This window comes from Calonectris borealis, chromosome 3 (genome assembly GCF_964195595.1).
Source record: "Calonectris borealis chromosome 3, bCalBor7.hap1.2, whole genome shotgun sequence".
Classification (NCBI taxonomy): Eukaryota; Metazoa; Chordata; class Aves; order Procellariiformes; family Procellariidae; genus Calonectris; species Calonectris borealis.
Window position 1 is genome coordinate 23,540,934 of NC_134314.1, and position 13,842 is coordinate 23,554,775.

Sequence of the window (13,842 nt, forward strand, 5' to 3'; positions counted from 1 at the left end):
AGTAAAACAGTGCTGAGTGAGGTGGAATGGCAAAGATAATGATGCAGCAAACATGCAAGGATGTTAACAGTGTTCAAGGTGGCAGATAGGCCTAGCTCGAAAGGAAAGGAGTGGGGCCTGCTTGCGTGTCCACAAAGAAGAAAGGAAGGGAATTGCCTGTGCTGTTGCTTGCTGCTATCTGCGTGTGTGTATGTGCTGATGAGTCAGCTAGGGTCACTTTTGAGTTCTTAAGGATGTGACCTGAGCAGAGAATGTGGAAATTTAATACTAGCTTTATCAGATAAAGGACGCATTACTTCTGGTCTGAAATACTTACTTCCTCACGTGATTCTCTTTTTAGCTGCCTCTGCTCCTTTGAAGGCTTAGTTCACATTAAAGTGCTGTATAAGCTGACACTGTTTTCACCAATATGTTCTCTGACATGTACTGTAAAGACTTGTGAGGATGTGCCTTGTTTCGCTACTGATAATTGATTCTGGCAGCTCCAGGTACTCGCTCGGCCTGACTTCTATACTGCTATTGTTATCTAGGTCTGCAACTTCCCTCTCCTGCTTTGCTACTTTTGCTGCCAAAAGCACTTTACCATGTGAACACTGCATTTTGTCACCAAAGCTGTGCTCACTGAAGTTTAAGCATGGGGCTTGCACTGAGTGGGGAAAAAAATATACCTGAGAAAGGACGAATTTTGTAGAAGGTAGAGGGTTGGCTTTCCTACATTTCTGGACCATGCAGTTCTGCTGCCAGGATCTTTTAAGAGGAAATTAAGGTGATAACTACGATAGCTTGAGAAACAAAGCCATGCAGGCAAACTACAGAAGTACACAGAAGTGGTTTGTGTAGAGTAGACATGGAGCATCTAACGAGCTTAATCATCTTGTCTTGTGGGTCATACTCACAGGAAGAAAGTGTATCCTGGAAGGCAGCAGTAGCCTTGCTTAGGAGTCATAGGAAATAAATATGAAAAAAATTAGGAGGCTTTGGGATGAGGAGCTGAGACTGGTTGTTACATTGTACAGTGCTGACCAGGTTGCAGTTGGACATTGAATATGTAGATTGTCTGATGCTTTAACTCTTCTTTTTTTCTCAGCAACACGTTATTTTAAGTATCACCGTGACACTGGTTGAGGGTAAGTTTGAGGACCTTCTTTAGGATGTCGAAGTTCCCAAGCAATGTATTGTCCAAGACTGAAGGAGCCTACAGCTTGTTCTAATTCATAGTAACTTATTCTTGTATTATCACTGCCTTTTTATCTTACATAATTATTTTTTAACCCTGGAGGCTCTTTTGCATGTTCATGAGTACAAATCAATCCGCTCTTTTATTTTCCCAGCCATCCTAATACTTTTTATTTGCCACTTTTCCCACTTGAATTCCTTTTTCTTAAATGTTAGCAGCTTAGAGCTGTACATAGTATTTCATATGAAGTGTTCTCATACCCGTATTACACTAGGACTTCCTTTCCGCCACTGGAAATGGCTCCGCTTCAGCCAAAGGCTGCCTTTGCCTTTCGCGGTTGCATGAGCTTCGTGCTTCATGGTCCTCCTGTGACAGCGAATTCATTCAACTTTTTCCCTTCCTCAGCTTCAGAATGAGGCAGAGCCATCAGAGCGTGGCGAAATAACCAAAAGTAGGAATTTTGTTATAGAAATAACTTGTGCAGATTACTATACCGGGTGCAGTGCCCAGGCGCTGGCAGGGGGGCTGCAGGGCGGCCTCTGTGAGGAGCGGCCGGGGCTGCCCCGTGCCGGACACAGCCGGTTCCAGCCGGCTCCAGCCCACCCACCGCAGGGCACGGCTGAGCCCCACAGCCACGGCGGGGGCACCTCTGGGGAAGTCTATGTAAGAAAGGGCAAAAACATGGCACAGGCCAAATGAGGAGTAAGGAAAAACGTGAGAGAATCAACTCTGCAGACACGGAGGTGAGAGGAGGAGGAGGAGGAGGAGGAGGGGGAGGAGGTGCTCCAGGCGCCAGAGCAGAGATTCCCCTGCAGCCTCTGGAGGAGCCCAGAACGAGCAGGTTTATCCTGAAGGACTGCAGCCCGGGGGAAGGACCCACACTGGAGCTGGCGAGAAACGTGAGGAGGAAGGAGTGCAGAGAGGAGCTGTTATGAACTGACCGCAACCCCCATTCTCCATCCCACCGTGCCCCTTGGGGTGGGGGAGACAGAGGAGTTGGGAATGAAGGAGTGAAGTTGAGCATGGAAAGAAGCCGGTGCGGGGAAGGTGTTTTTATTTTTGTCTTTGTTTCTCACCATCCTATTCTAATTTTAATTGGCGGTAAATGAAATTTCCCCGAGTTGAGTCTGTTTGGCCCATGACAGTAGTTGCGAAGTGATCTCCCTGTCTTCATTTTGTACGTAGTCTGTCTGAATTGGCAGTCTGAGAGTTTGACTTGCAAAGACTCCTCATAAGCAGAGAGTTTTTAAAGGTGTTTATGAAAGAAGTTCTAGCGCTGGTAAAACATCACAGTATTATAAAACTTAGTTGTCAGGTTAACTTGTACTGGTATGCTCAGAATTGACAGACTGTCTCCCAGTAGTGGTGCTGGTGCTTCAGGGAGACCTGGAAGACAGGCCAGAAATAGGCATCATACCAGAACATGAATGAGCAATGCTTTTATAAAACCAAATGTTATTTTGATCTAACAGTCTGAATTTAAGAAAGCTGTGTGGTTTGCCTTTTAAAAAAAATAATTTTTTATATATATATAAATTTTAAAAAGTATTGTCACTCAACCTTGTTTGATAAGAGAAGTAGAGGGGACCTGTAACTTTACAAGGCTCCAGCATGAGTTCTGCAGACGCTCAAGTTAAGAAAGGCTTCTGGATGTCCTGGCTTTGAGTGGTTTCTGAAGGATTACAGTAAGCAGATGACATACTGTCTTTGTGGGGGACACAGTTGAGAACTACAGGAGAAACAATTTCTGAATTTCCAGTGGATGAAAACTCCTTAAGAGAAAGTGCCAGCTAAAACCTAAGTTTTAGTTATCTTGTTCAGATTTCATGCAACTTTTTGGAAAGCAAGCCATAGGAAGGATGTTGTATGTCCTTAGGTGTCATACAATTTAAGTCTATGCTCAACCACCCCAATTTCTAGGGAAAGAAAAAAGGGGTCCCTTCTCAATTATGGATAGATAAATAATGAATTTGTGATTGCAGTGATAAGATTATGACTACTAATAGGATGTTGCCTTAGAAAATAGTAGGAAGAGCGGAAGTTATTTTGGAAGTTAGTTTTGCTTTTTTGTAAGTTGATTTGCTTTTGTTGGATTTGTCCAACAAGGTTTCCCCAGTGACTTTTTATTGGAATTAGAGAAGGATATTTAAGTCTGGTCACTGGAGTCAAAGAAATGGTTCTCAAAGATCAAAAGGGTCCCGAAAAGGACTACAGGAAGGATTTGAAGTTTGTCTCTCTAACAGTGAAAGGAGAAATTAATGCACATGGATAATGAGTTGGCTGCCAAAAGGAGGATATTGCTAGTAAATGGTATTTTTAATCATGGAATTGAGCTAATTGCACTTAGTCCAGATATGTGTCTGTTCTTTAACGTAGCCTGTAATGATAGGAAGTTACTAAACAGCCAAAGACTGATTCCCTGCCATTTCAGCTCCTGAAATGATAGCTGGATGTCACTGAAGTGCAACATATTTAAAAAAATCACAGAAATGACAGGATAAAGTGGTCTCTCTGCTGGAAGCCGAACTAAATGCCGTAATGGTATTCCTGGTCGTAACTTTTACACATGGCCCAATTTTCTCGTTTTCTTTCTTATGTAGAGCCTATAGAGCTATGTGAGAACCATTTTAAGTTCGCACTGTGATGAATTGCATTAAAAAGAAATAACTTTGTGAAAACGGAAACATTTTTGAAAGTAATACTTTTAAATACATAATTTGTAATTCAGGTTGTATGAACCCACACAAAGACATGGGATAGTTGTGAATGTGTGTTGTTAAACTATAGACAAATGAAAAATGTAGAAAAAAGTGGATTAATCAAATGTCTTTTGAAATGCCACCATTTTCTACTAACGTCTCATGTACTGAATTTACTATATCTGGGCGTATTTCATTACTGGCTGTAGCATGAATGCACTTAAATAGGCGAGGATCACTGCTAGATGATGCGTGGATCTTTGAACAGCATTTAGCTTGAAGTTTTCATACTTACAAGTGGTCCAAAGATTTTAAATAATATTTAGCAATATTAAATAGTTGTAATTGATGTTAAGGACTTATAATGTGCTTAAGAGCATTTATTTTCATTGAAGTGTGACATGTGTACATGGATATATTGTGAAGTACACATTTTCAAAATAATTGCATCTTGTAAAAGTTTTTTTTCAATTTTATGGAAGGGGCACGTTCGCTCCTGAATTGTATTCATGTGAACATGCAAGTGGTTGAGGTTACTTTCAGGATAAGCGGTACGTGCTGGTGTGATACGGGCTTCGAGTGACTGCGGGGTGGCTCGGTCAGTGCTGGTCTGCAGTGATGCCTGCCGTGAGGAAAGCCACACGAGAAGGATGAGAAAAGAGCAGAGATCTATAGGTTAGGAACGAGATGCCAGCATCTTTAGAAAACCTTTAATTTTGAAAACGACTAAAGAGTTTCAACTGATAAATGAGATTAAATTCCGAAATAGCTACCCTGGCCTAGTGTGCTCAGGGCTATTGGTGAGAGTGAGGCCGAGGGGACGAAGTTTGACCCGCCTGTGCCCAATTCTCCAGCCCCGGGTCCGGCTGGCCTCCCTCTCCCCTGCACCGGGCAGCTCCGCTCTCCGCCCGCCACACCGACGACCCCCACACCATCCCCGCCACCGGCAGATGCCGCGCCCGGCCTCCCTCTCGCTGCCCGCCGCCAGCGGGTGCCCCTGGGCCCGTGGGGGTGGGCAGCGGGCCGGCCCCCCGCCCCGGCGCCGGTGTCACGTGCGGCGACAGGAATGCGGCGGGGGTCCGGGGGGGGGACGCGACGGCTGGCCGCTGCCACCACCCGCCCCGCCCCGCCGCGACCGGCGGGCGGCTGCTCCAACCGGGAGGCGGTGGGGCCCCGCGCTGCCCCAATGGCGGCGGGCGCTGCCCGAAAGGCCCGGCAGCGGGCGGGGCGCGGCGGGGGCCGCGGGGAGGCGGTAACGGCAGAGGGGGCCGGAGCGGGCGGCTCCCCGCCAGGACTCGGGAGCTCCGCTCGGCGGTGAGTGCGGGCGCGGCGGCAGCCCCCGGGCCGGTGTTTGTGTGGTGGGGGGAGTTGAGTGACGTGTCCGGGAAGCGGGGCAGCCGCCGGAGCCCCGGCGGAGCGGGCCGGGCCGGGCGGCGGCCTCAGAGCTCTTGGCGGCGGCGCTGGCCGCGGAGGAGGAGGTGGGTGTTCCCGCCGCAGCTGGCGGGGCCGTGGGCGGCTGCAACCGGCGGGGAGCGCCGGGGTCTCGCTCCGGTGTTAGTTGCGGAATGTTTCGTCCTTCGAGGCAGGGCTCGGTGTTTCGTGAGGAGGCACCCCTCCTCGTCCGGGAGCTGTCGTCCCTCCGCTTCCCGCCGCCGTCCCCGGGGCGCTGGGGGTGCCTCGCTGGGGCTGCGGGGAGCCCGCGGGTGGCAGCTGGGAATCTCTGCCCGCCTCGGTGGGCGAGAGGAAAACCTGATGTTTTTTTAAATAGGTTTTACCAGTGTAACGCGGCTGGGGGAGTTACTGACGCGAGGGTGCCAGGGGTCGTTAATAAACGCATTTACTCCTTTTCCAAACTTCTAGCTCTTGATCTTTGGTGAAGTTTCTTCCCCAAGGTTTTCGCTGGGGTCTTGCTTGTGTGTGCGCCTCTTCGTGTTTGTGGCTTCGGGAGCTGCCCGGCTCCAGCTTCTCTCTCCTTTTAATCAGGTACGGACAAGGCTATTGAAAATCCAAACTCCCAGGGGCACATGAGTTTCTTTCCTTCCCCCTTCGTAAAAACTGTGTTCAACACCAGCTTTCTAGTTGGCGTCTTGAAACGGGAAAAATACTTCGGCACAATAACAACTGTCCATTTCTATATTTTTTTTCAAAGGAGGTTTTAAAATTGTCTTTGGTTTCTTTGTAATTAACACTTTAACTATTGGAGGAGTTATATGGTTGCTTATGGTGATCCCGGACCACGTAGTTACTGTTGAAAGATGCCCTGTTCGTAGAGGATAAGGCCAGAACAGCTTTGAAAGATTGGCCAGTCATTCACCTGGGAGAGTGAGTGAGCTTTGTCAGTAGGCAGTACCAGGTGCTTGGAGAGACAGCTATTAATCATTTTCCCATAGCAAAGGCTTATTTTAAAGGGCTTTAGGTGATGCTTGTATTTTTGACCAAAAAGATTTTATTGATCCTAAATTCTGTCCTCTTTCATTTAAGTATTTGCTCAATCCTTTTTTTTCCAAAAGCTACAAAGATCATGGCTTTTATCCTGTGCTAGCAGGTTTGAAGTTGTTTAATTGCAACGTAAAAAGTATCTTCTTTTTTTCAGTTGTGCAATTTAACTGTTACCATAAAAAGGTAACAGGGTTTTTTGCATGAGTCAGGAAATAAGAAAGATTGACTGTTTAACTGTCTCATGCTGAATAAATACAGTGAGGATATACCAACGAATATTAGTTTCTGACTGTTATTATTGTAAAGAAAATAAATGTTTTCCTAAAGCCTTTACTCTGCTTAGTGAACCTTAGTGAACCCCAGCGAGCAATCTGTTCTGCAGTAGAAATGAAATACTACATTTTTTAAATTTTCTGTTGGCACTCGGGAGACGCAGATTTATTGCCTGAACGTGGGACATGTTGGGTGCCTACAATTGCAAGCCCATTATTCAGGCAGGGGTTCTGGCTGTTCAGCTGTTTTCTTCAGTGGGCCCTTCATTCTTTTCACTTGGCTGATGTGTTTGATCTTAATAATCTGTCTGACTTGCTTTGTCTTTTTTTTTTTTTTCACCCTCAGGCTTCAGTAGCCCATGAACTAGTTACATGTGTTTATCTGGTTATGAACAGTAGTTCTTTAGACGCTACCTCAAAATCTGGTATATCTGAAGGTTTTACAGTGAGATATCAAGCTTTTATAATATAGTCTATGGATTTCTTAGCTTATCTGTGGCATTGTACGTGAGACATGACCTACTACATGAGTGGCGACAGGTGTCTTGTGATGGGACAGGCACTGGGCGTCCAGTGCGTGGGGCTTTTGTGGCTGATACCCACAGGTGGATGTGGTGGGAGGAAGGACCGTGGAGGCAGATAGATGCTTGAGGAATGTCCTGTCCGTCAGCTCCTGCTGAGTGCCAGGACCTGGCAGGATCCTCTGGATTTGGGATTCGGGAGTCCGTACACCACAAGATAAGGAGAGAAGCCATAGTGCTGCGTGATGGGTGTGTGCAGGCTGGCATCGCAGCTCTGAGACATTGAGGCCAAATGTGCAAGTCTTGTGCTATTCGCTTTGATAGGCAGTGGTGAGCACACCAAAGTACTGAAGAGGGAGTTGCCTCCCTCCATGCCCGTGCACAGGAGCCCTCTTCTGACCAGAAGCTATGGTTACCTCAGCAGGTAGGGTATGGTTTTGCTCATCAGTAGACTGCGACAATCCTTTCCCGGTGTAGAATACTGTGAAACAAGCTTTAGCATTTATTGAGAATAACTTTAAAAATCCACAGTATTACATATTTAGATTCTCATTTTTATTGTGATTGAAATAGAGAATCTAGGCATCTCAGCATCTTTTTTTTTTTTTTTCCTTCTAGCCCATTAACTTCAGTAGAAGTGTGCTGACTTACACTGGGTTGAAATACTAAGTCTAAATACTTACTTTAGTCATATGTTGAATATAAAAGGTTCTGATTGTCCTAAACCTAGTAGCTGTATAGCATGTCTTTAAGATTTCCAGAATCTGAACTTTGTTAAGGTACAACCTTAGTTTTGAGTAGGCTGAATTTTTAATGTTAGACACACAGCTTTTTTTAAATGCTTTTGGAGTTTTTTAGTGTCTTTCAGTGTATTTAAGTTACTCTTTTTAACAGAGCTTTTGTTTGTTTGTTTGTTTGTTTTCTTGGTTATCATTTTATATATATAAAATCTTGTACTGATTTTTTTTTTTCGTGTTTGCCGGGACATACTGCTTACTGCTGGGGCGGGTTTTGTCTTTTGTTTTCCATTTCTTTTACAATTGAGTCGCAGCATTAATAAATTTGGTATGAAGAAATCTCAACACCAGATGAGTTCTTCAGTTGATTCTGAGCTGTTTAGGAGTCCTTGCATAGTTTATAAACATTTGAAGGAAGACAACAAGCTTCTGTAAAACCTGAAGGACTATTATCAAGCTTCATAATTGTTAACGGAATTTAATGCAACTGGGAATAGCGCATTACTCATTTGTAAAACAGGAAGTCTATTAGCTGCTTCTATATAAAGTGGAAATTATTTTTAGAATCTGTTGTAGAAAATTTATAAACTTCAGTCTATTTCTGAAGAAGCCAGGAAACAAATTCTGCAATCCAGAAGGAGGAGGAGTAGTTCTGATTCAAACTTTTAGATTAAAATTGATGTATTGTACAGAGCTGCAGTCAGTTTATTCATGCATATATAATGCTACACTGCTGTCAATTTTGTACGTGATGGAGAAATGAGCTATGTGTAGTACTTATTTTCTTCATCTTTATATATGTGGGATAGTAATTTTCTTTCTGCTTCTGTAAAGTGACTTCTGTTTCACTTTTTGCTTTTTCTTTAATTATGTCTTTCCATTTTACAGTTTTAGTTTAGAACTGTAGAAGGGATCTCATGGGGAATTGTCTTATGGCCTCCAAATTTAAAGGCATTTTTGAAACTGTCTTCCATAAGTTCAGCTTCCTGATGGCTTTTTGAGCCACAAGTGCATTTCCGTACTATCCTTGGATGGTTCTTGTGGAGTATCTATTGCAGCAGTGTCCCTTAGAGAAACTTCCTTTGGAGTTACAGTGTTGAATTAAATGCTGTGAATGTAATTGTTGAGTGCATCTTACTTTTTCAACATTTTGTGTGTTATAACAGGGCAATAAATGAGGCTTCATTGATAGTGCTATGAATTGGTCTTTCATTTTGAATATATTCTACAAAATGTGAGGCATTTTTCATATCCAAGACCTTCTTTTGTTAAAATCAGCATTCATTACGGATAATATTTTTTCCCACTCCTGTTCCCATTCGTACAAGATCTTTCTTGTTACTACCTCTGTTAGTGGAAAATGAATATCGGTAAATTCGTTTCTGAATCTAGAAGTAGTTTGAAGGGTGGACAAGCTGCAGACCTGGATGCTTGGAAATTATCAGGGATTCATAAACTGAAGTGTGAGAATGACTTACGGAGACTGCAGGCATGTTATGAGGGGGAGGTGCTCTTTATGATGAGGAGGGGAGGTACATGAGCAAGATAAACCAAAATTCTTATTATGGACCTATACAACTATGTCTTAATACTCTGTTTTCACATCTTTCTCAGTAATGTCATTGTGTGCATATGTGATTTGCAGAGAGCAGAATATTGGGACTCAAGGTCTGTCACATATCCATGGAAGGAAACTGCTGCATTATTAGCATCTTTTGAGATTTAAATCACTTGGACATTTTCTTACAGTAAACAATCTTGAGTTTTAGTTGCACCAGAATACTTCAGATTGTTTTGAAACCAGGGACATGTAAAAGTACAACTTGTTTTTAAGGGAATGACAACAAGTAATGCTAAACAAGCTTTGAAAAATATGTTTTCAAACATGTGTTTTTAGATCAAAAACTTGATTCATATTTTATTCTGAATTGCCTGAATCAGCAAGACTGTGGGAGGTGATGCATAACTGCACAACATTGATTCATGTCCTACATGTTCGCTGCTCAGTCAGGAAGCCTGAAGCTTAATGTCAAATGCGTGGGTGAAGCAGTTAACCAGAGCAAAATAAATTGTTCTACTTACGTGGTGCTGAATAGGGGCATTATCTTGGGAAATCTGTTTCAGTGACTTACTGTACTGTACAATACTTGTTACTTGGGACTGAACCGTGAATACAAACTATTAGGATCCAAGCTCAAGGTCAAACATTCACTCTCACTTCTGTTCTGTAATCTCTTTTCTAGAAATGCTTACAAAAAGATTGCGGAAATCATATGAATATTTTTTTTCCTTAGAGATACAGAAAATACATCTCAGAAATTTCAAGAAAGGGGATAAACATTATTTCCTCATCTGTAAAATGGGATCGTAAGTTATTGGGAAGTAAATAGCAATATCTAGACCTCTGCTAGGACCACAGTGAGTCTTGAGCTTATGGCTCTTGACTTTATATTTTTCACCATTTTAAAGCATTCGGTGTTACATCCTCAGTGTTCTTTTAGAATTTTATACATGATACTCAATTTTGTTGCAAACCATGGGCTGACTAATTTGAGTCTTAAAAACTTCACTTTTGAACTATAGAAGCTGGAGAAGGAAGAGGTCTACTCGATCATTTCCAAATCAAGGAAAGACTGAAGACCACTGGTGTTAGGGCTAGATGCAGAATTTACACTTCCACGGGAAACTGCCTTCCATTATACATATTTTGAAGAGGAGGGCTGTTCCGTGACGGTGCTGTTACTATTTTTCTTTCTTATGTTAATTGATGTTTTAATGATTGCATTACCTGATTTGTGATTTATTTGAATACTATTTCGGTGTTATAAAAACCAAATCAATGAATTTTGTGTTATTTTTCTAAAGCATGCATTATGACTCTAATTTATGATTAGAAATGTATTTCCATATTTTAGCCCAAATAGTTTTTTTAGAAACACAGGAATAAGAGTCTATATTTATATTCTTAATAACTTCATTCATCAGGTGAAATAAATTTGTTCAGTTGGACACTTTTGTAATGATCAGATGTGATTCATTGTCTGTAATGGGTTGTCCTTGATGAGAAACAGTATGGTTACTTCTCCAAGGACAGTAGTATCCAAAACCTGGAAATGTTTAGGAAAAGTGTCTCTGTCAGGACTAGGTTTGCAGAAAGTGGTAGGAACTGAATCGTTTTACTTGTATTATTGAAAAGATCTTCTGACAGAAATTTTCATCAGTTGTCATCAGTATCTTGAAAGACAACCTATGGTTTGTAGAACTAGGACTCATAGCTTTAATGCATGTTTGACCAAGACTTTCTGCTTTTGGGGTGGATGTGCAGATTAAGTACAACTGGAGGGGAAAAAATGCCTTATTGGCTGTATCCATAAAAAACATCCTCCCCACACCGTTTTTTCTTTTTTTTTCTTTTTTGGAAGCTAGGATTCTTATGTGTCCTTTTTTTTTTTTTTTTTTTTTTTGATGCCAAGAACTTGATTTCCTGGGGAATCAAAATAGTTTTCAGGAGGCAGCATTTTCCTTGTGACAAAAATACTGTATTTTACATGTGAGGCTGAGCAGAATTACTAGACTAAATGACTATTTTGGTGCATTTTTTATAAAAAATATTTATAAGTCTCTGTGTAATAATTCTAATTACATGTGTATTATAATAATATGTATGCAACTAAACCATACACAGGTTTACATCACAATTGAAGTGTTATGCAGTATGCAAGCATCTTCTCTGACATAAAAATAGAAATCTTCGTAAGGATGTTCCCAATTAAGGTAATACTTGATCTCCAATATTAGAAGGGACTAACTTGAATTAAGTTTAAAAGAGGAAATTTCAGAAGTGAGATTATTTTTTCAGATGAAGTTACTTGTTTGCAATTAGATTTAGAGCAAATTAAGAAAAATACTGTTAGTATTTGTATATTTTTATTTTGCCTTTGCGTGCAACATGGAAGACCATGGTCTTGAACCAGCAACACAGTCCTCTAGTTTGTGCGGCACAAAACAACAACAAAAAATCAGTCCTGACTAAAAGTATGTGATGCCAGGATTCACTTTTAATTCTGTGGATGCTTGTGATTGTTATGGTACACTCGACCAGGATGGCCTCCAAAACCCGGGATGATGTCCCTCTTCTTCCTTTGGATATTCAAACAGTTGCCAGCACAAAAGGCAGGAGCAAAGGCTTATTCACTAAAAGTCAGGTGCCCTACGTGCATGTTTGGGAACCTGTTCCCTTCCCTGGTTTCAGTAACTTTTTACCCATACTTCCTCTCATTCCTTAAATATTTGTAGGTCTTGGCTTTCCCATCTGTAAATTAAGTGTAGTGTTACTGAGCTTAATAAAATCCTAAGTTCGTGTTGGGTTCAGCAAGGTCTTTTGCAGAATGTCATTATGATCTGGGTGGGTGTACTACTAGGTGGGTGAAAAACAGGTGGGATGGTTGGGTTTAGAGGTGGCTAGTTGGTTATAACTTACCTGGAGGCTGGTAACAAGTGGAGTGCCCCAGCTGTCTGTTGTAGGATGTGTCCTGTTTAATATTATGCATGACTTGGAAGTTGACCAGCCCTTGCTCATGAAGTTTGCTCATGACACCAAATGGGGGAAGGGGTGACCAGTGGATGTGCTTGAGATCAGGGCTGGCATTCAGAAGGTCCTGAGCAGGTTGGAGGAGCTGGCTGGCAGGAACTTTGTGAAATTCAGCAAGGATGAAGGCAAGGTTGTGCACGTGGGAAGGAAGAGCTCCTTCGGAGGGAAGGGTTCCCCTTCACTTACCACTTTGACCACACCTGGAGTATTGCATCCAGCTTTTTGTCCACATCCTACCCTGCCCCAGTACAAGAAAGATGTGGATAAACTGGAGCAAGTTCAGCATGAGGCCACCACGATGTGAGGGAGCTGTAGCACTGTCCTGGAGGAGAGGCTGAGGGAGCTGGGCTTATTCAGCTGGGAGAAGAGATGCTTCATGGGGGCTTAACGGCAGCCTGCCCCTGCCTGCCATCAGGTTATCAAGAAGGTGGCAGGACAACAGGCAATGGTCATAAACTGAAATAAGGGTGGTTCTAACTAGATAGAAGGGCAATATCTTTCTCTAGGAGGACAACCAAGCAGGAGAACAGGTTGCCTGGCAAGGCTGTGCAGTCTCTGTCTTTGGAGGTTTTCAGGATCCCAATAGATGAAGCAGCCTGGTCTCACCTGATAGCTCACCTGGCTTTGAGCAGCAAGTTGGACTACATGACCTCCTAAGGTACCTGCCAACCTGACCGAGTCTATGAATCAGTGATTCTGTATTTTGCCTTGCAATAATAATCTGTCCTTAAAGGGGAAGAATATAAATATTAAAAAATCCATAGTGCTTTCTGCTTGCATTGTGGATAGGAGCCCTCACACAAATCTGCAAATGCAGTCTTTGCTTTATTCCTCTTTTCCCCTTCTTCAGATGATGTACTGGGCAGGAATCTGCTCTAGGTGAAGAAACATTGTAAATAATATCCTTTAAAAAGGAGGATCACAATACCAATCTTCAGCCATGGTCTCAGGGTGTCCCTGTAGATTGCTGCTTCTTCAGGGCTTGCTGCCGCCTAGTTCTCTAGCTTTTAGTGGGACGCTGCTTGGTGCAAGAAAGGATGGCAGAAAAAGAAGTGAAGTAGCTTTTGGGGAAGTGGATTCTGCATGCATTCTGAAAAATGTGCATCTCTGCGGATCTGGCCTTATTTGCATTGCAGCTGGTAATAGAATTTCCCCTGATTTAACTGAGCCAGGAACTGGGCTTCATGTTTATTTTCTACTTGAACCTATGCAGTTCCTTATTAATCCATTGCTTATCATTTAGGTAATTTTCTTTGATAAATTTAAGAATAAAATTAGTACATTATGTAACTGTTAGGTATTAATAAAACCAAATATACGTTAAAGGAAATAATGATCCAGTCTTGATACAGCCTTCTTCAATGGCTTACAGCATGTGATGGTAAGCTGTCATAATATAAATGCCT

General features: G+C 42.6%; 1 protein-coding gene across 2 annotated transcripts in view; it reads left to right on the forward strand.

Moving 5' to 3' along the window:
- The first annotated feature begins 5,104 nt into the window (after positions 1–5,104).
- ARHGEF10 (Rho guanine nucleotide exchange factor 10) overlaps positions 5,105–13,842 on the forward strand; it is a 117,582-nt gene continuing 108,844 nt past the window's right edge. For both annotated transcript variants that reach the window (XM_075145183.1, XM_075145182.1), the window contains exon 1: positions 5,105–5,190. The gene's annotated coding sequence lies outside the window, so the exon portion shown is untranslated. The remainder of the gene's footprint in view (positions 5,191–13,842) is intronic.